The sequence below is a fragment of the Lissotriton vulgaris genome, chromosome 5, assembly GCF_964263255.1.
Source record: "Lissotriton vulgaris chromosome 5, aLisVul1.2, whole genome shotgun sequence".
In the NCBI taxonomy this organism is placed as follows: domain Eukaryota; kingdom Metazoa; phylum Chordata; class Amphibia; order Caudata; family Salamandridae; genus Lissotriton; species Lissotriton vulgaris.
In genome coordinates this window covers 789,084,962-789,104,565 of record NC_141693.1, presented here as the reverse complement: position 1 = coordinate 789,104,565, position 19,604 = coordinate 789,084,962, and the positions used below count along the sequence as shown (strand labels likewise).

The window sequence follows — 19,604 nt, the reverse complement described above, 5'->3', positions numbered from 1 at the left end:
TTTTTTTATTGAAGCTAATGTTACAGCCTTCATGTCAATTCATGTGATATTTATTGCCTTCTTATTTATGTGAATAGTGTTGGCTACCGGTGCCCAGACGGAGGAGAATCCCGTCTACATTTGCTTCTGCTGTCATCTTTTGCGAGCGACATTTTTCTACGAAATACTTGTTTTTTCCTAGGACAGTAAAAGATTTAACTAGCTAGTCTTTCATATTATTGTTCTATAGAGCCACTCTTAAGAACTTATCGTGCTCTGCCTATTTGTCCGGGCATGCTCTAGTCAAATAGATTCACGTGTTTTGAGCAAAAGCTTGTTTCTTTGTTGTGTTCTCAGTACACCCTTTAACATAAAGCTGCCTTTGCGGTTTCTTTTTTTTTAAATTTATTTATTTTTCTTCGTATTCTGGTTCAGCAGCTATTTCTCCACTTCCAGAGGCGCGCAACTAGAGCCAAATTTCGGGGGACTAAGAAAAAATTTCGGGGGGGGTCTGAACCTTTAATCAGTAGGCAGAGTGGAGCTGCAGGGCCTCCAACAAGGTGTGATTAATATTCAAAGACCTTTGAAACGTTCGGGTGTGGCTGTGTGTGTGCCCAGGATCTGTCTCATCCCGGGCTGCCACACACGACGGGGGGGGGGGGGGGGGGGAGCTGAAGCCCAGTGAGTCCAATGGGTGTTGCGCGCCTGTCCACTTCTGGGGTATCTCTTCGGAGGTTGGTGCAATACTTATTTCTTTTTAGGTCTCGCCTACGCAGCGCTCATGCGCTGGTTAGGAGAGACCTGTAGTCATCGCCACAGCTTTGGGGGCAAAAATGTGTATGCATTGCAACGCGTGCACATCTTGGCGATTTGTTTCCTTTCGGGAGCGCGCAGTGCCATATGTTGGTGCCATATGGTTGCAGGCTCCTGAAAGAAATGCGCCCATGCCCCATCCCCCCTGCTGCCACTTTAACTGCCGCGCGGCTTCACTGCCGTGCAGTCAATGATTGTTGGTCCTTTCCAGCACAAATTCTTAGTGACCTGGTATGTAATTAGAAAAACGTTTTAATTGAATGTATAGTACAGAAAGTGTATTGAAATTACCGCTACCCTCACAGGGAAGGCGCAGTAGTTTTTCCAATTAGTATGTTAAATCTCGAAATATATTCATTTTAGTCCTCATATTGACTTAATTTTTTATTTGTGTTTTCGAGTTAAATTTGGGGTTGCGTTGTGCTTGCGGGAGGAGTGGCTTCCGTTTCGGTCCAAGCCCACATGGCTCTGCCAACTCTCCTTTTATATGACTAAGCCTGAGGACATTGTACTAAGTCTGTGCTTTTCCTGAGCGGATTTGATTCAAAGTTGCGTTAAATACGTATGTTTTTGAAGGGCCACGATTTACTAACCAGTCTGGCGTTTACACAGCTACCCATTTCTAGTGGGCAAAGTAATTAATATTAAGCAACATTATTTTTCACAATTTTATTTTGTCCTTTATCCAAAAACGAGCTGCTGCCTCTTTATTTGATGAAATGCTGGGTTTCTGACGTCACTAGAAGTTGCAGAGTAATTTACTCTTTAGCCTACATGTTAAGTCTTCGTAAGCTACATTTGGTTTGTCGTAGTCTGATTCCACGCAACCGAATTCTTTTCAACTGTTTAGTCATGCGTTTGCTTTAAATCTACATACGACGAAGTAAACCATATTGGCTGTTCCGAATAGGGCGTTGAAAACCAAACCATGGTCTGATTAACTCATTAACATTTTAAATGTCCTGGCTTAAATTTAATACTAGTTGTCACGTTTACCTGTGCTTTTAATCAAGGCCCTGATCGAAGCCATGCTAGCATGAAATTGTGTGGCTGGTGTGGTCAAACAGGTGCCAAAAGCAAATGTTTCTTTTGACGGTCGCTAGTTTCCATTTGCTGTGTAATGGACTGGCAACATTGCAGGGAAACACAAACTTACTAATAACTGTATGTAAACGGAAGAAGCAACAGTGCCCCACCAGGGTTGTGCATATGACCAATATGTTGCATGTAGTATACGTGTTCTAGCACTGACATCTGACCAATCGGTTTGCTTGTTAGGTCAGGTAAGGTATTTATATGAATGTCTTTACCAGCTGCTTAATTGACAGTACTGTTAACTTTACTTATAGACTCGCATTTCTAGAGAGGCATATATGCATCGTGGCCTGGAGATGAACTGGACTCAAAGTAATAGGTAAGTCCTTAGCCAGGGCGGCTTTGTCGCATATTCAGGCTTTGAACTGTGCCCCAGGGTTGGGAACTGATTACATTGGTATTGTGGTCACCTGTGTGTAGATCCAACTTTATTATGGAACGTGTAAACACAATGTATTGTGGAATGGTTTAATCCCACACACTATTTGATGTGGGTGTGATAGAGAATGTTAGGTCTCGGATGTACACTAGGTGTCAGGTGCATCTTTAAGTAATGCTTTAGGGATACACTGACTCCTCTGCCCCTTTAAACCGAGCCCTGTTCTCCAACTGCAATTGGAACTCCGACTAGCTGCTTCAAATTGACCCCCCCCCCCAGTCCCTAATGCTCTATTAGATGTGTGCCTATACTCTGAATAGCGCTAGTACTACATGGTGTACTGGCCATTCAGTTCCTGGCTCGCCCAGGTGCAGAGTGGAACAATTCATTCCTTCCTTTATGTACTATGACCTGATATGCACTATGCCTGCCTACTGCCCCCGGACCATCAAATCTTATTGAATAATGCACCAATAAGCTGATTTGGGATAACTTTGTGGCTTTCATCCAAGTCATGTAGACTTGCTGTGGTTTATGTGGATAGAATTTAGCCTAGAGACTCTCCTTTACTTGACTGTTACTGAGAAGCAACATTTCAGGAAAGCACTTAACTTGTGGCGTGGGATTAGATCGCATTCACGGTGTCTATGGCTAGTTTTATGATGTACCATTTTTTTGTTTGTAGGAAGATGCCTGAAAGCAATACCAAAAGGAGCTGGATGTCTTCTATTCAGATACCTTTGGTAAGACTCGAGTTTTGTAATGCATAGAAAGTTTATCATGTTCTGATTAACTTTTTCACTTTGAGTGCAGACATATTGCCGTAGACCATGGTTCCTTGCGGCGCCAGCGTTTTTAACTATAATTCTAGATTAGTTTATTTGCCATATAGATAAGCAGAAATAAAGCGCCATGTGGTGGCACGCAGTGGAAGGCCATTTGTAAAAGGCCTTTGTTGCTTATCGCTACTTTTGGGTGTTAAACGGAAACCGAGGTTCAAAAGTTGCCGCATACCTTGCCTTTTCTTGTCACATAATTTTCACAACCGTGCCGCATAATTTGGCTCCCCTGTCAATTCCACTGGCAATGCATATAGCTTTAAATGGTATCTTGCCCCAACTCTAGTAAGGCGACGTAGGTAGGTTTGTGCGGATCTGCAGGATAACAGAGGAATTTAGGTCTGCAGTAGCTGAAGGACTTCCAACTTCAGGCAAGAGTAAGGTGGATGGTCTTTGAAAGCTCGTATCTGTATTTGAAGCAGTCACTACTACAACTGCAGGGAATTTTAACTGCGTAACAGGCACAATTGCTACCTCCGGGCTTTATATCGAGTCAATGCATAAACCTTCCTATTGCCGCCTACGGTTTACCTTGTCTGGGACAGTTATACCGCTACACACCATACTGTTAACCTTATATAGTCAAATGTTTGGATAATTGATTGCATATGGTGTGCATAGATTGATTACAAATTATGTTAACCACTGTTCTCTCACAGGTATTGAACACCGCGTGGTGAAGCAGAACCCGCAATGCCTCGTGGCTGATAAATTAAGGTGATGCCTTTGTTAATGTCCTCGGCGCGTCAAAAGCCAGCTTACAGCATACTACACGTTCTCTAGGTGCTTCTACAACGAGGTTACTAGCTTGACCCTGTTTAAGGCTGTATACTGCACTTTATCTTGTCATGGAGTTTGGTGTCTTATGATGACGAGTTCATGCACCACACAGAATGTTCTGTTGATTATGAAACTCTGAAGACGCAACACTTCCATTAATCGTTTAGTGAGTACGTATTATCTAGCCTTCTTTGTCTTGCTTTATGCTGCTAGTGGCCTGTAATGGGTTAATTGAGCAATGGTGATGCGGACCATAAGCGCACTGACTAGTCAATGTGCCTCCGGTTTCAACGGTTCTCATTCTATTTTTCTTTTCCTGGTGAACCATGTAGTCTGTGCTGGGTCTGCTAGTCCAGGTAAGGCATGCTGCTTAGATGACTATTTACTTTTAAGATAATGGTAATGATGATACAACTAAACACAGCTGGAATTACCGGCAGATTGTTTGTGGTGAGACTGTTTTTCTGAACACTGTTGATCACGTTAAATGGAGGCATTATGTACAGATTATCTGCCCATACTGAAAGTACTTTGTTGTTTGCAGCCCCACTGGTGACGCAGCGATTCTGAAGACTGCGTTGCATCAACTGGTAAGTGTTAATGTGCAGCTGGATAATATTGTTGTAGGCCAGTGACTTTTAACCATGAGGAGTTAAGCGGTTATCATCTGCGGACCCCATTTAATCATTACTGGAACAAATCAATTAAAACAAATTACATGAAATGAAGCTTTTCTAAATGCAGTGATCTCTTCAGATTGGTTTGTGGAAGCATGGAAAGTGCATCAAAACAGAAGTTACGATCCTAATTTTTAGCCTCGGATTTGAAATCCCTGCAGTCTTTCAGAACGTCTTTGAATTTTCATTTTGCTGCTTTCTATGAAGTCACCGACCGCCCTGAGTAAGCTTTGCGGGCCATCCGTTTAGACCCTCTTATAGAACATTGAATGTTTAAAAGTATATGAAGCCATGGAACTGTGCTTGCATTAAATGAAGACCGATCCTTATTATATATTTTGAGGTTCAAATCTTGGACTGGTTAAGATCTCGCCTTCCAGTGGTGCGCTACACGAAGCATGGATACACTGTGCAGTCTGCACCAACTCAGTCAATAGCCAAAGGTCACTTGGACTATATCCGATCTGCTGAAAATCTATTTGTGTACCCCAGTACCATCCCAGTAATGCGCAATCTGATTAAATGCCTGCATTGGTCGCGGGTCATCTTGACACAAGACTGCCTTGAAAATCACACATAATGAAGGTGTCTGTCTCACCGGACTACCACTTTTTAAGTATGCGCAATGAACTGATTAGCACGCAGTGATTTGTCCACTTCTGTCATATCTCACTTCAAGGCCAGTTACAGGACGTCTAAAACGAGCAATTTACTTGGTATAAAACTAGCTTTTCTGAAACCCCATTTTCTGTGCAATGAAACTTGTCTAAACTTAACTTTAGATGAAATGCCAGGTCTGCAAGTAAAGTTGCCCCCGGCATCCTTTGCAGCCGTAGTTCCTACGGACATCATTGGTCATGTGGCGGCTAAATGTCAATGTCTACTTTTTTTGTTCATGGGTTACATTTGAATTCTACTTTTACTACAAAACTAAACCAGGCTTTTACTTCACCTTTAACCTTAGTGGCTTTTTGAGATGTTTCCATGTCTGAAATAGCTGGAATTACCAGCTGATTGCCAGTGATTATGTTTTTCTGAGTACATCGTAAATCTATAAATCGTAGGTTGTGTAGGTCCGAAATGTTACTTGCTAACCCTTGTTTTGCCTTTACAGGGCTCGAATTTTGGATATTTTGGTGAGTTGGCATTTCTCAATTATCTGGTCTCCATTTGTACTGTGCAGAATGATGACTTGGAAAAGCCGTCCGATGCGACAACTGACGAGTTTTCTGTTTCTGACTTCATGGCTAATCTACCATAGCCTGCTTCTGTTCGGCCAGAGTCTAATTCCCTTTTCCTGCCTTTCTACAGCAAGGAGTACCCTGGGTGATCAACGTGCCCTCCCTGGGTCACACGAGCTTCGCTTGCAATGGTAAGGAGATCCACTGCCTATATAGCTAACTGTCTTAACTCATGCATAAACATGATGAATCCTAAGGATATAGGAAAAGCCGACAGATGCGATAACTGACGATTATTTTCACTTCTGACTTGATGCGGTTATTGGGCTAGTTATAATTTGTGGCTATTTTGGTTTCTTCAAGTTTTGTTTGTTGTTTTAGGACCATTCTTGGTGGTGAAGCCTAAATCTGCGAACACTAGCATGCCTGCCAGACTACAGCACTTACATGGGTAAGTCGCAGCAATGTCAAGTTATTGATGCAGATTCCCTTTAAGTAGGAAACTGCTCGCCCCTAGGATTGTTTTTAGTTCCGAAACTACATTTGTGGGGAGCATTATATGCTGACATTGTGCCTTTTTAGGTTCTATTCAGTAGTTTCAGGGAGCAGCATATTATAAAGTTGCGCCAGATCTTCATCTCATATTAGTGGCCTTGCGTTTTAGGGAAGAGTGGCGCAAATCCTGTCCCAGAGGCCTGTTAAGGTGGGGCTCACACTTTTAATTCTAATCTGAGGTGGTGAGGTTATGCAATGAGTCTGGTCTGTGATGATACCATTTCAATTTGTTGACTCAGTGGATGAGGCTTGCGGATATGGGACTGAGACCAGCCTGTTTGATATGACTTTGTGCTAGTCATGTTTTTATTCCTCCTAATGTATTGTTCCTCCCTTTCAGGTCTACTGGATGTGGCAATACTGCAATATGTTTCGGATTGTAGTGCTGAATGCTAATTTGGAATCTCGCTGGTGTGGTCCTGTGCAGCTGTGCCTGGTTTTCTGGGAGGGAAATAAAGCAGACTTTTATAGCTATGACACCGGAATGGGGGCCGATCTAATTTGTATTGGTCAGCCCTTCATCTTGTCGTTTTTTAAGTTTAAAATGTGTTGTACATTGATATGCGCTTTACTTGGACTTTATCATTTATGTACCACACTTGTCTACACTAAATAAAATGCACTGTGACAAATCACCAACTTCTCTAGTGGCTCTGTGGGCATACATGCTTAATTACACCTTGCTGCATGGTATGCAGGAAGGCAAGTGATTTACGAAGATGCCACCACTGAGGATAGCTTTCTGATAACAGTAGGCCACCCACTTTACCCCTGTACTCAATCACCCCCCTAAGTTCAGCTTTATGGAACTCTAACTCAGTTTTGTGAGTGGCAATTGACAATCGTTTATTTACTCTTGCATGCTGGGAGGGGCACGAATTGGGAGGTGCCACAATGAGTGGTTGGGTATACAACTGTTACAACTAAGTTTTTACAACGCACTACCATTACAACGCAGGCATTACCACACATACCATTACAACACATTGCGCTGGGGGGCACTCTAGGATAGGGAATAAGTATAATTTTATATCCAACACCTTCCCTAGTGTCCACGGGGACTGGAGTTGGAATATAAAATTATACTTACCACTATCCAGCACCTCTAAGCGCTATGCGTTGTAACGGTATTCATTGTAAATACCGCGTTGTAATGGTATGCGTGGTAAAAGTATGCGTTGTAACGTCATACATCCGAGTGGTTGGTAGTGGATGCAGGAAATAAGCTCAGGCCAACTGGTTTATACCCTTATTGTCCCATTGGAGCCAGTGTAAATTTGAGCAGCATTCGGAGTGGCATCCCAGCTGTGTATTTTGAGACACCCAGGAAGAAAATAACTATTGAACCTCTGTGGCTCTGGTATTGCTAATCTAGAATTGCCACTTCTAGAAAGTGGTTGTTTAGAAAGTGGTCGTTTCTCGGCTCTTAAGCTCTTGTGTATATTACAGTCTGTCTCCAATACAATTTCTGGGGTCCCAGCTCTGAACATCAAGTGCAGGACACTATACTGCATATATCTGTATAATGATGAGCCCTCCTGGGCAAAGTGTGTGTGTGGGGGGGGGGGGGGTTGACTCCTACACCTGAATAGGTAGTGGCCAGGCTTAATAACACCCCTTCAGATAGGCAGACCGAGCTGGGCTGAAAAGAGGCTTGTATACCAAAGGCTTTGCAGTCCTACACTTAAAGGACACATTTGGTTAAAAGTGACGACACCCCCTCCTAGTTCGCTTTGGGGTTCTAATGAGCCTGCCAAGACTAGCGCTGCCACAGTAGGGACTACCACTTTGCTGACTGCTGTTTGCTCGCTACCTCTGATCTGGGCAGTAAGGACTTTGCTGGTTACGTGCAACAGAAGTAACTCCAAGGGCTTGTTGGCTTTTCCCTGTTCAGGAAAATTCAGGGCCTTCAAAGATTTAATCCACACAAGCCAAGCTACTGCTGTTCGGCTCTACTAATCTGCTCTCAACCAGTTCTGGGCTTTCAGTGTTGGTAGCTGTCAGCACTGTGCCGATCAAGAGCCAGTGCCTGCCTGTTAAGTGCAGACATGTTTGTCAACACTTGATGATCCATTTAAAATAACTTAAAGCATGGTTTCCTGCTGACCAGGGGTAGAGTATGTTCTTTATCTATGGTGTGGATTACTGTCTTTTCTCATCAGAACTGTAAAGAGCCTACTGAAGGCGCAAGGTCTCTTGGATTGTACAATCCTAAATTGAGATTCTTTAATTGGATTCTTGGTTATTTTGAAGGGTAAAATACTCATTTCATACTTATTGTGGTGTTTTCACTCATACTCACTATAGGGGTAGGCAGCTGGCTGTCTGTATACACTCTACTGACCAATTACTTTTAATACTGCTCATCTCCCACAAGCCCCCAAAACTGCCACCAAGTTTTACACTATTGAGGTGGGATCCAACAAGTCACACAATGGTATAATACAAATTATAAACTAGACTGGAGGAGGTAAGTAGTGTACACTTGTATTAATGATTAGGGCATTGGCACATGGATTACAAATCTGATATTTACAATTACAAATATATCAAGATATCTGCTTACTTTTTCCCAGCAAGTCTCCAAGGTATGAATGGAAAATTGGTATGGGAAATGTACATTTGTAAGGCAGTGACACTAGTTGTCTTTCCACCGTGAGGTGGAATGCAGGTTTTCATTTTACCAAAATAAGTGTCCGTATTAAATGCAAGATATCTATAAGCATATAATGAACTGGCATCTTTATATCCATGAAAGAGGAAAAGCAACTGCAAAGCTAGCCATAAGTGAAGCAAAGCAGTAAAGTAGTTTGGCACCAAGAAAAGTTCAATTTACTGTCTGAATTGCTTGATTCTTTGGCACTTTCTAGACTAAGTGAGAATCCAATAGAGGAATTTAAAGTTGAAGCAACCTCTTCCTTGAAGCTGTAACCAGTTGTCACCTAGAAACTTAATTGCCATGTTCGATTAAAGCAGGTATGTATTTGTTGGAGCATAGAGCAGGCTTGAAACCAGAACTTGAATTTGCCTAGAGTTCCTGTAATTGTGGAAGACATGGGAATAACTACCGGCCTTGCCATGAATCTGGTAAGTTTGAAAATGCATTCATGGGTGGTGGGGAGCTATTATAACCCACAACAGGACAAAGTTGCAGGAAGCTAGTTCTGTGCACACTATACCATACTTTTGAATGGTATATACGGAGTCCAGTGGATCCCCAGAGGCTAAAGTAGATCACACTAATGCTCTTGTGTAGTGTTGCTGAGCAGCTAGACTTAGAGGGCAGAGTTGCGCGTTTGTTGTACACACAGGCAATAAAATGATTCCACACACACACTCCATGACTAAATCTGAGACCATGGTATGCAAAATTTTTACTTTTAGTATATTTTATAGAACCAAGGATACTTTGTTGCAGTAAAATAAGTTTTGCAAGATCGCCGATTTTCAAGGGTTCTGAAGGATTACTCATAAAAGATTGAATACTTTTATACAGAGCAAATAAAGCCTAAAGCAGGGGATTTGTATGTTCACCCCCCACAAAGTGATCATTGACATATGATTATAAAATGGTGAATTTTACAGCAGCACTCCCATTCAATTATTTAGCTAACAAGTTAAAGACTGGGCTACTGTAATTATGTTGCAGGGGAGTACCAAATTATGTGGTAAAGCTGACTAAATTATGCAGTGAGAAGAGGTAAATTATGAGTAATAGCTCATCCTGTTATAGTTTTGTTCCTTCATTTTAACTCAGTTTATACTGTGAACAAAGGTTAGATCTCATTAGTATTGAACACTGGTCTACAGCAATAAGCAACAGAAATGACCAGTCAACCTTTGCAAGGTGCCTTCCACCGTGCTGCATGGCTAACCGCTTATATGGTCCCAAAGGCGAGACCTATTGTCTATGCCAATGTTTGTTCTGTGTCTTGTTTCTAGTGCCATTTAAACACTGAATTATAACCTTGAGAAACTCGGTACTGTTGACTTTATTGTTTATTTTTTTAATATAGACTTAAAGCCTATGATGTAATGTATACATCTAGTTCTTTAAACTGCTATAAATACATAGCCTGTTTTTATTTCTGGCCGGTCCTGTTACACCATTGGTTCTCGTGAACCTCTACTTGCTCCCTGAACAAGGTGGTACCCTCAATGAGGGGAAAGTCACCGAAACGTGTGTCGGCGCTCTGAATGAGGCCCCTCAAATTTTCTGTATATTATGAATGCCATTTCTGTGTATAAATTGTGGAATATACTGATCTATTAGGCAGCGATCAGATGTAGTTTGAGGCACTAATGCATAATCGGCTTGTTTGGGTATAAATGTGACATGCATATTTGTGGTGCTGTATGGTTTGAGTTTGCAATGTGGACTGTATCTGAGTGCTGAGTTAGTTTATGTAATGGGATCGATTTGGGCAGATTAAGATTATTTTTGTAATTTGTTTGCCATTTTTAATGTACTGCTTTTTGATTCACTGGTAGCATAACTTTCTAAACTTTTTGTGTTTTTCTAAAAAATATGGAAACACTAACAATAAAATGGATCAAAAAATGATAGTAATTTTCGTGATATTTTAATTTTCTTGCTATTGGTCCAGTCAGTGTCACACTTCGAACATATGATGCATTGCACATATTGAAATCAAATAGATGGTAGATATTCTCCCTTAGTGATAGTTTCCTGCTATGCCAAATGCGAATGGTGCTTTTCTGCACACAAGTGGCAGCAGTTGTGACCTATGTTCTGTTGTGAAAGTGTTGTAGTTTGTACCACGTTATCATTGTTAATGTTGAAGTGCTGGAATTGTGTGCGCTGCATTGTGGATGAGTTGCCCCTTCAGCTCTGATTTTGTGGGCCCTTATCCCGTTCAGGCAGTGTGCCTTTCACTTCTGTGCTTATACAGTGCTGAGATGTTGCAGACTTGGGTAAATTGGACTCTTAGTCGGGGTTGTGACTCTTGGACATGGTTTGTCCGCAGATGTGCTATACTTAATTGTGCATGTGTCTATACTTAATTGTGCATGTGTCTATACTTGTGCCCCATTGTGCCCATCTCCCCCATCCCCCTAGTCCCTGGTCGTTGTTCACCCTGTTGCTGTTGGCTCGGGTCCTGTTGTGCAGTGTCCGGTCCCCCAACTCCTGTCACCTTATCACCAATGATGGTCTCAGGCTGGTCCTCCGTGGGGTTCTGGTAGTCTTCTGTGCTTGCTCCGGCTACCTCTGTGGTGCTTTGCAGTGGTATGCGTTTGAGTTTTTTGCTGCCGCTTTCATAGTGAATTTTCCCGCCTGACTTGTGGGGCTTATCGCTGGTTTTAAAAAAAAAAAATTTTTTTATTGCAGTTGGGGCCCATCACAACTTTTTTCACGTTTGGGTTTAGATTATCGCAGTCCCAGTGATTTTTATCGTCGATATTTGATGCGTTATTGGGAAACTATTGCATGTTACCACCGTGTTGTGTATACAATAAGTTATTTTCCCATGATAGATGGTGATATGAATTTGCGTTGACCTCCTTTGACTAAGATTATTGAACGTTCGGGAGAATAACCCCCATAGGGTCAAACTGAGAGGGCCAAATTATTTCAAATGCTCACGTGCAGGATTAGTTAGTGCCTCCTATCTTACAGCAATGTATTTAACACGGCAAGTGAAGCTGTGTTTAAGAATAACATTTAATTCAATGATCAGCGTTTCATGATAGTAAGCAGCACAAAGATGCACAGTAATAGAAAAGAGGCTTGCTGTGTTCTTGTCTCATTGCATCAATAAAAAGGAACAAAGATAGTGTTTGCACATGAATCAATCGATCAAGCCCCCCTGTTTCTCTCACAGCCCTTGGATTTCCTTTGCTGTCACATTGACCTGTAGTTTATGGGACAGGTGGATCTAAAGCACAACCACTAAAACTGAACCTTAGGTAGCAGCTGCTCAAATTCAAAATGAAATGCAACTGCCCGTGGACCCCACAGGGGGCTGATCTAACGGGTGGCCCTCTAGTGCCATTTGGGCACAGACCCACCCCCTCTCTGATACAGGGACGAGTCCAACCTTCTTGCCTGTGGTGCCCTAGGTGCGTCACTTACGGCGCACTGAGGATTTGGGGAAGCTATATAGGTCTTCCCCTGCTATCTTGGCGTCTTGTTGCACCAGACACGCAGTCTTTGAGCAGGCCTTTGATGTGCCCTTCTCGACACCTTGTCCAGTCCCGCCATTATTGGCATCGCCAGGTTCAACTCACTTTGATTTACGATGAGTGCGGGCCCGGAAGGGCCATTGCCGGTGCTAAACTTCACCACCCCCCCTATTTCTCCTTTTGGGATGCAGTGCCTCCAACCTCCTTGGTTTGCGGGCAATAGTAATGCACTGGATAGGGGACAACAGCACTGGGGCTGGCAGAATTAGGAGCTTACATGAGAGCACGTGGCCCACGAGTGGGCTGCACGGTGGCTCGGGCGAGTGCAAGGGAATTAATCTTCCCGCCACCGCCCCCCCCCCCCTGCACCACAAAGTCTTTCACCGTGTTTAGTGGGTCCAACCGCTTAGTGGTTACTTGGTTGCAGCCAGTGTTGCAGCCAGTGTTTTAAAGCATGGGCCCTGTAGGTCATACACTGATGGGTTAAGAATCTCCAGCTGTGGTGGTGGACAGGAGATGCAAGGGCTGGTCACGTTCACTACTGTGGTCTTCCGGGCATTGTGCCCCTGTTCTGTTTGGCACGGCTCTTGTTGTCCAGTGGGGGAGGGATCTCGCTTCATTCTCACTGCCTGGAGGAGGGGTTCAGGCTGTCCTGCTGCGCTGCAATGAGGAGATAGTGTTACCTAGGCAGATGCTGCGCTGGCCTGGGGCAAGGAGGGTGTCGGCCAAAAGGGAAGGGGTAGAATCCCACGGTTGCTACGTTTGTGGCCGTCTGGGTAAGTAAGCCTTACTGACCTCCAATGTCTGGATCGTTTGGTCACTCCTCGTGCATGGTGGTTTTGAGTGGTTGCTCTGTTGGGGAGCACACCGGGCCGCGTTTGCTCTGAGTCCCGGCGTGATACCTCAAGTGTTTTCTTGGGGGGAGGGGGCGTGCTTCAGGGCACTTTTTCTCGCTATGGCCTGGGGGTTCAGTCGATTCCCCGGTGGAAGAGTGACGATCTGGCAGTGTCTCCGTACATTTTAAGGTAGCAGTGGTTTGGCAACAGAGGTGGTGTTGCCTATCTGCACATATAATGTAAGGTACACGCACTTGTGAGCAGTAATTTGTTTCTGCTTACCACCATGGTAGGGCTGCGAGCCCAGTTCAGAGTCCTGTTGGTGGCGCCGTGAGAGGAATGTCAGCCTGTGCAGTCATGGCTTGTTGGATTCTTTTGGGGCAGCCGAGGGGCATCTGTATCCTCCAAGGTGTTGTGCACTCGCTGCTCTACGTCTGGTGTGAGCATGTGATCGCAGCAGAGGGAGTGGAGGAGCATCAGGGTCTATCCTTAGGATTTGCGGTGAGCCTAGCAGGGTACCCCGCCCCCTCAGCTCGTTCAAACCGCGCATGGGACCAAAAACAGTGGATACAACCGGGTCAACGTGGTTCCAGACGTTCATGGGCAGTGGATCTGGACTGTGAATAGTCCATGGGAAAGTCGCTGGGTGAAGGTTTCGGGTCCTGCAGTACTATGATTGTGGCAGTACTGCCAATGGGACTTAATGTTGTGACAGGAAGGAAGCCAGGTCCGCCATGGTCTATCCTTTACGTGTGGCTGAAGTGCGGGTGAATCAACACACGGTTTGCTCAGGGTCATGCTGTGATCCGTGGCTATTGTTGATGGATTGTAGTTTCTGTTGCTTGCCATACAATTGAGGCACGGCGAGTGGTTGGTTGATACAGAGCAGCAGACCCTTGCGGTGTCCCGATGGCTAGCAGTAGCACCTGGGTAAAGGTACCACTGAGCATGCTGCTGCCGGCAGTGGCAATGGTCACGATTTCACTCTGTTGCGAAGTGTGAAGGCCTGCTGCGGCGTCCCTGCGCACATTTTATTTGTGTTGCCAATTGGATAAATGCGTATGACGGTTCTTGTGCTACTGTCGGCATTGGCAGCATTTCACAAGGTTGTCCGCAGCGATTGGGTACTTTGTGGTGAGTTGGATGCATCGTGAGCACAAAAGATTGAACGCATGCTCCCTTGCCAACTGTTGATTAAAGGAGTCCTATCGCATTATCATAAGTGTTCCCCCCCCTGTTGCTTATTTGTACTTGCGTTGTGCATGTACAGGGTAGTGCTGTATGCCCAGAGTTGCGGAATACATGTTAACCTTGTATCACTGGCCAAATGCAAATTAAGCAGATTGTGGGCTGCAGTGGACGATGGGGTTCTCGCATGCCGATGTAAGGGGAAACACGGTACTAGTTTGCTGCAAGGGTGCGGTAGCGCGAGTGAGGACAGTGTGGTGCTGCATATAACAAGGTCACAGGTAAAACTTGGCAGATGTACATGCAGCAAAACATTGGCAACTGATTCTCACGTCTTATGCCTTTAGGTGTATTCTAGTCATTAGTGACATGTCTTTTGGTCTTTGTTTACTGGAAGTTTCAGTGATGGACAAATAACGTGCCTGGAGAACACCCTTGGTGTTTACCATTTGTAGTGGGTTTTTATTTGTGGGAACGCTGAATAAAGCAGATTCTTTGTTATGTTAGCAGGCCATAGTTTCATGGGGCGGTCGAAGGCCTGGCACGGTGTACCTGAGCCTCATCAGCATGCGTACACATCCAGTCTGATTACTTATGAAGGTACCCTCTCAGTATACCTGCTATGGTTATTGCTTGGTATTTCCCTGGTCTTACTGGGATCCCACTGGCCATTCGTCCTGCTTAGCTATTTTTAAATGTATTGACCTGAGACTACAATGAACATCCCAGTAATGCCTGAGATTGGTGCCACCTAGCTCCCCTGATTGGTTACCATCGCCCTGCCGGGTAATGACCGAGAACACACACCGCTAGTAGCACCTGCCAGACTCTGTGCTCAGGCAGTATCGCTAATTCCGGAGTGCTAGGTCGGACACTTTATTGTGTAATGGTCCACTTATTCCTTTTGTACGAAAAAGTCTCTTCCAACTTCTCCATGAGTCACAGGGACCACATCCCCTAAGGTTTTATGGTACTCGAAACACAGCCGCAACACATGTAACTCACTCATTGGTCAGTTTATCGATTGGTGCGTATTTCACGAGTAAGGACCTCGGGAGTGTGGGTTTTTCTTCAGCTGGGCGGGGGGGGGGGGGGACATGTGACTCTCTACCGCATGGAGGCGGGCAAAGGAGTTGAAATAGAGGCAAAAGGGATATTTTCCCCTCCCAAACTCGGTCGATATACTCTGCAAGCCAGAGTCTCCCATTCCTCGCAGAACATCGATATTACTCTGCCCATACTGACACCTAAAAAATCTCCTATCTTGGAAACCAACGCAATAATTAAATAGCGAAAGTGAGGGGCTACGATCGACAAAGCAGATTTAAAGGGGAAAGAGGTCCCTAAGAGTAGGGGAGAAGGTAGGGGCAAGGAAAATCTGTCCTTAAAATTGAAGATCACCCCTTCTTTAAAAACCTACTATAAAGTTATGTACTCCACTGTGGATACTGGTGAGCCTGTTAAGACAACCAGGCTAGAGGAGTCTGAGGGGGGCCCTCTAAGCTTAAAACCAAGGTACCAGCTAGTGATACAGGGCTACCTCCACCTCATACCCCATTCTTGCAGTGTAAACAGAGGACCCAAGCAGCAGGGGGCGGGGGCCTTCAGTAACTTTGCGCTTAACTGCAATCAATCCCCACACGGCATTGAGCCGATCTAATAGATATAAATTTCTCAAAATACAGGACTCTTGTCTCTCCATTCTCAAGACCGTGCAAAGGAAATAGTTACTGAAACAGCCCCCGAAACTCAGGATGGGGAACCTGGAGAAGCCGGGGCCCAAGCATTTGCGCCTCGCTCCCTGTCTGATCCTACTCGCCATGAAGGAGGAGATGTCGAGTGGGTTTATGATTTCAGAAATTAATCGGGTGGAGTTGGCCAGTAGGTTTTCAGTCTCTGAAGGCAACCAGGCAGTAATCCAATTGTCTTGCGAGGTGTTGGCTCAGAAGCTGGAGGAGGTTATAGCAAGGATGGATCTAACCGAGGCGGACATCCCTATAATTAAGGAGGCTACACACTCTGCTTCAAAGGATGTGGCAAAATTGACAGCACAGAACAAAGAGCTCAAGGATAACTTTGAACAGTTGGAGAACCACTCCAGGAAAAACAACCTGAGACTTTTAAATATTTCCAAGACTTTAGAGGGGGCAGACATTCATGATGTGTAATTTCCCTGATTCAGGGGACTGTTCTAAAGAGCTCACCTGGTATTAACCTGGCACAAGAGATTCAAAGGGCCCATTGAGATCCTTTTAGGAGGAATCCTGGCAGACAAAAACCTAGGAAGATTTTTATCAATTTTCTTTCAAGGACCAAATCCTATCTGTAGGCTGTAAGGAAGGGTCAATATCCTTCTCGCTCACAGGCCAAGAACCATTCTCTTTTCTGATCAGATCCGACATGTCATACATGACAGCAGCAAGGCAATGGGAGTTGGGGATCTGACTAGACGAGCTGAAAAGTTTGGGAGCCAAGGCCCAATTGAAGGTTCCAGGTCAGCTACGAGTATTGTATAATCAGCTATGCACAACATAGGAGGTGGGTGCCTTTATGGTGAAGATTAAAAATGGGAAGTGATTTAGGAGAGGGAGGCAACAATAGTGTCTGGGGTTCTTTGGCTTCAGATTTGCAGACCAGCTCTATTTTCTCTCTCTAGCTTATAGCCTGAGGGGTGAGTGACCTAATAGGCATCGCCTATTGGAAGGGAGGGTTCCTCATGGGAGCAAGGGGGCACAAGAGGGTGGGGGGCACAGGGTGGGGTGCAATGGGTTAACAATGAAAAAAGTCTCACTTGAAGCATTCCAACTCGGTCAACTGATCTGGGTTAAGAACTTTTATTCCGAGGGCAGGTGATGCGATAAAATATGAGTGAGTTTTATCTCTTTGAACGTAACGGGCTGAGATGTCCAAGGAGGCAAAGATTGATATTGAAATTTTTGGAGCTCTCGGAAGCACAGGTCTGGATTTTGCAAGAGATGCGCTTGACTTTGGGGGAATCTAAACCATTGTTTTCCAGTATCCCTTTATTAAAGGTTATTGTTCTTCCGAATCACAATCTTGATTAATCAGGGGCTAGCTTGTTCTAAAGTCTCACAGACTGACCAAACAGGCAGGTGGATGTTTGCGCCATTGGACCTGGGAGGTACAGATTTAACATGTGCTTCCTTTTATGGACCAAATGTGGATGATCCATCCTATATCTCTAAGCTGCAGTCCAAGTTAATCTTGGAAACCCCTCCTACGAAAGTGGGTGGGGATTTCAACATCCTTTTAGATCCTCTTAAAGACGGGTCAAATCAGGTGCATTATATAGGGGCTCCGCGTATTCACCGTGCTATTAAGAATTTGATGCATGACTTGGAGTTGGTTGACGCCTGGAGGGGGAAGATGGGAGACCTCTCCGGGTTTACCTTCTACAGTAAAAAATACCATAATTCTTCCAGGATTGACTACTTTTTAGTTAGTAGAAATCTCCTGGATACTACATCTGCAGTCACCATACTTCCAAGCCATCTCTCAGATCATGCCCCAATCTTGTTTTCCTATAAAAAAATAACTAATGCGACACAAAAAAGTTGGATGCTTAATAGGGCAAAATTAGCTATTGAATTTATTTGTGATTCCTTTAAGGCCAACCTGAGGGGCCGGCTCCATGGCCTTATATGCTCCAAAAATCAAGCAGAAGTGCGGGAGCTAAGATCAAGTGAGGAAATAATCAAAAGCCTAGAAGCTGAAGGAATGCTGTTAATAGGAGGGAGCCCAGCAAGGTTGGGTATAGTGCAGCTTGGTCTTGATCGAGCAAGACAAGAGTTTAGAGGGAAGTTAGATGAGAAGTGTAAGGCTCAATGACTTAATAAGAACCTGGATATTTATGAGTATGGGGGAGAAAGCAGGTGCCCTTCTAGCCTGGAAGGCCAGAGCTGACCGTTTCAAAAACATTAGTGAGCTAGTAATAAACAGGGATAAATCTACTAGTATAGAGGATATACAGACTTGCCTCCTCACACTATTCTCATAGAGGATATACAGACTTGCCTCCTCACACTATTCTCAGATCTCTATAAAGAGAATTTAACTCCTTCAAAAGAACAAATATAGACCTGGCTGAGTAGTAAATCTTTACCTACTTTAACCGAAGCTAGCCGAGACCTTCTGGATGCCCCCATTACGCTGGAAGAGATAAAACCTCAAATTAAGTTATCCAAAAATAATAAAGCATCAGGAATGGATGCATTGCCAAATGAAGTTTACAAATTTTTGTCAGATGAATTGACCCCGGCTCTGGGAACTTTGTTACATTCAACATATAGCTTAACAGATCGAATTCCTAGATCCTGGAAGGAAGCGACCATTGTCCTAATACTTAAACCTGGGAAAGATCCATTAAAAGCAGATTCATATTGTCTGATCTCCCTGCTAAATGCCGATTATAAGATCTTTATAGGCATTTTGGCAGGGAAATTGGCTAAGCTGGTCCCTGGATTGGTTGACATAGACAGGGAAGGTTTCATAAGCAGGCGTTATGTCCAGGAGCAGACGCAGCTGCTTATAGGTAAAATAGACCTGGCCATAATAAGATCAGACACCTTGGCATTGATAGCTTTAGACGCTGCCAAGACGTTCGACAGGGTATGTTGGGCTTACCTCTGGGAGGTATTGGGCACAATGGGTTTTGGTCCCACATTTATACAAACTGAGGAAATGTTATCAGGGAGCATCAGCAAAAATCTTGATAAATGGAATGCTTACCTCCAGCTTCGAAATCCAGAGGGTGACTAGGCAGGGTTGCCTCAGGCTATTAGATCAGAAGAGCTAATCCCCACTTTTTAAATCTCAACTTTATCAATCTAAGATAGCTTTATATGCTGATGATATAATCCTATATATTAGTAACCCAAAAATGAACATCCCTTGGGTTGGAACCTTACTGAAGAAGTTTGGCTCTATTTCTGGCTATTCAGCCAATTCCTCCAAGACAGAGGTGATGTGCTGGAATATCGATCAGTGGGGGGGAACCGGTTAGTAAAGAGTTCAAATATCTGGGCATTTAATATTGTTAAAGGTTTTGAGAAAATTCCCCTCATTAATTTGAAAAAATTATTAAGGAGATATAAATTGTCTCTTCGTAAGGTGGAGGA

The 19,604-nt window shown here is 44.1% G+C and overlaps 1 long non-coding RNA gene and 5 other non-coding genes across 15 annotated transcripts in view; all 6 read left to right on the top strand.

Annotated features, from left to right (window-relative positions):
• The window catches only part of LOC147711569 (uncharacterized), a 91,441-nt gene that overhangs the window by 49,061 nt on the left and 22,776 nt on the right, over nucleotides 1-19,604 (top strand). For 9 of the 10 annotated variants that reach the window (XR_015295932.1, XR_015295936.1, XR_015295942.1 and 6 more), the window contains 8 exons: nucleotides 2,142-2,206; nucleotides 2,952-3,009; nucleotides 3,765-3,822; nucleotides 4,430-4,475; nucleotides 5,677-5,698; nucleotides 5,874-5,934; nucleotides 6,125-6,194; nucleotides 6,639-6,934. The exons of the other annotated variant lie outside the window; for it this stretch is intronic. This is a non-coding gene — a long non-coding RNA (uncharacterized LOC147711569). Of the gene's footprint in view, nucleotides 1-2,141; nucleotides 2,207-2,951; nucleotides 3,010-3,764; nucleotides 3,823-4,429; nucleotides 4,476-5,676; nucleotides 5,699-5,873; nucleotides 5,935-6,124; nucleotides 6,195-6,638; nucleotides 6,935-19,604 lie in introns of those variants that run through there. 10 annotated transcript variants of the gene reach the window in all.
• On the top strand, nucleotides 1,802-1,944 carry LOC147711578 (small nucleolar RNA SNORA16B/SNORA16A family). Its single transcript, XR_015296340.1, has one exon. It is a non-coding gene; the product is annotated as a small nucleolar RNA SNORA16B/SNORA16A family (small nucleolar RNA).
• On the top strand, nucleotides 4,286-4,355 carry LOC147711577 (small nucleolar RNA SNORD65). Its single transcript, XR_015296190.1, has one exon. It is a non-coding gene; the product is annotated as a small nucleolar RNA SNORD65 (small nucleolar RNA).
• On the top strand, nucleotides 5,734-5,803 carry LOC147711576 (small nucleolar RNA SNORD49). The gene has a single exon (XR_015296155.1). It is a non-coding gene; the product is annotated as a small nucleolar RNA SNORD49 (small nucleolar RNA).
• LOC147711575 (small nucleolar RNA SNORD49) lies at nucleotides 5,982-6,054 on the top strand. Its single transcript, XR_015296153.1, has one exon. It is a non-coding gene; the product is annotated as a small nucleolar RNA SNORD49 (small nucleolar RNA).
• On the top strand, nucleotides 6,499-6,573 carry LOC147711574 (small nucleolar RNA SNORD99). Its single transcript, XR_015296290.1, has one exon. It is a non-coding gene; the product is annotated as a small nucleolar RNA SNORD99 (small nucleolar RNA).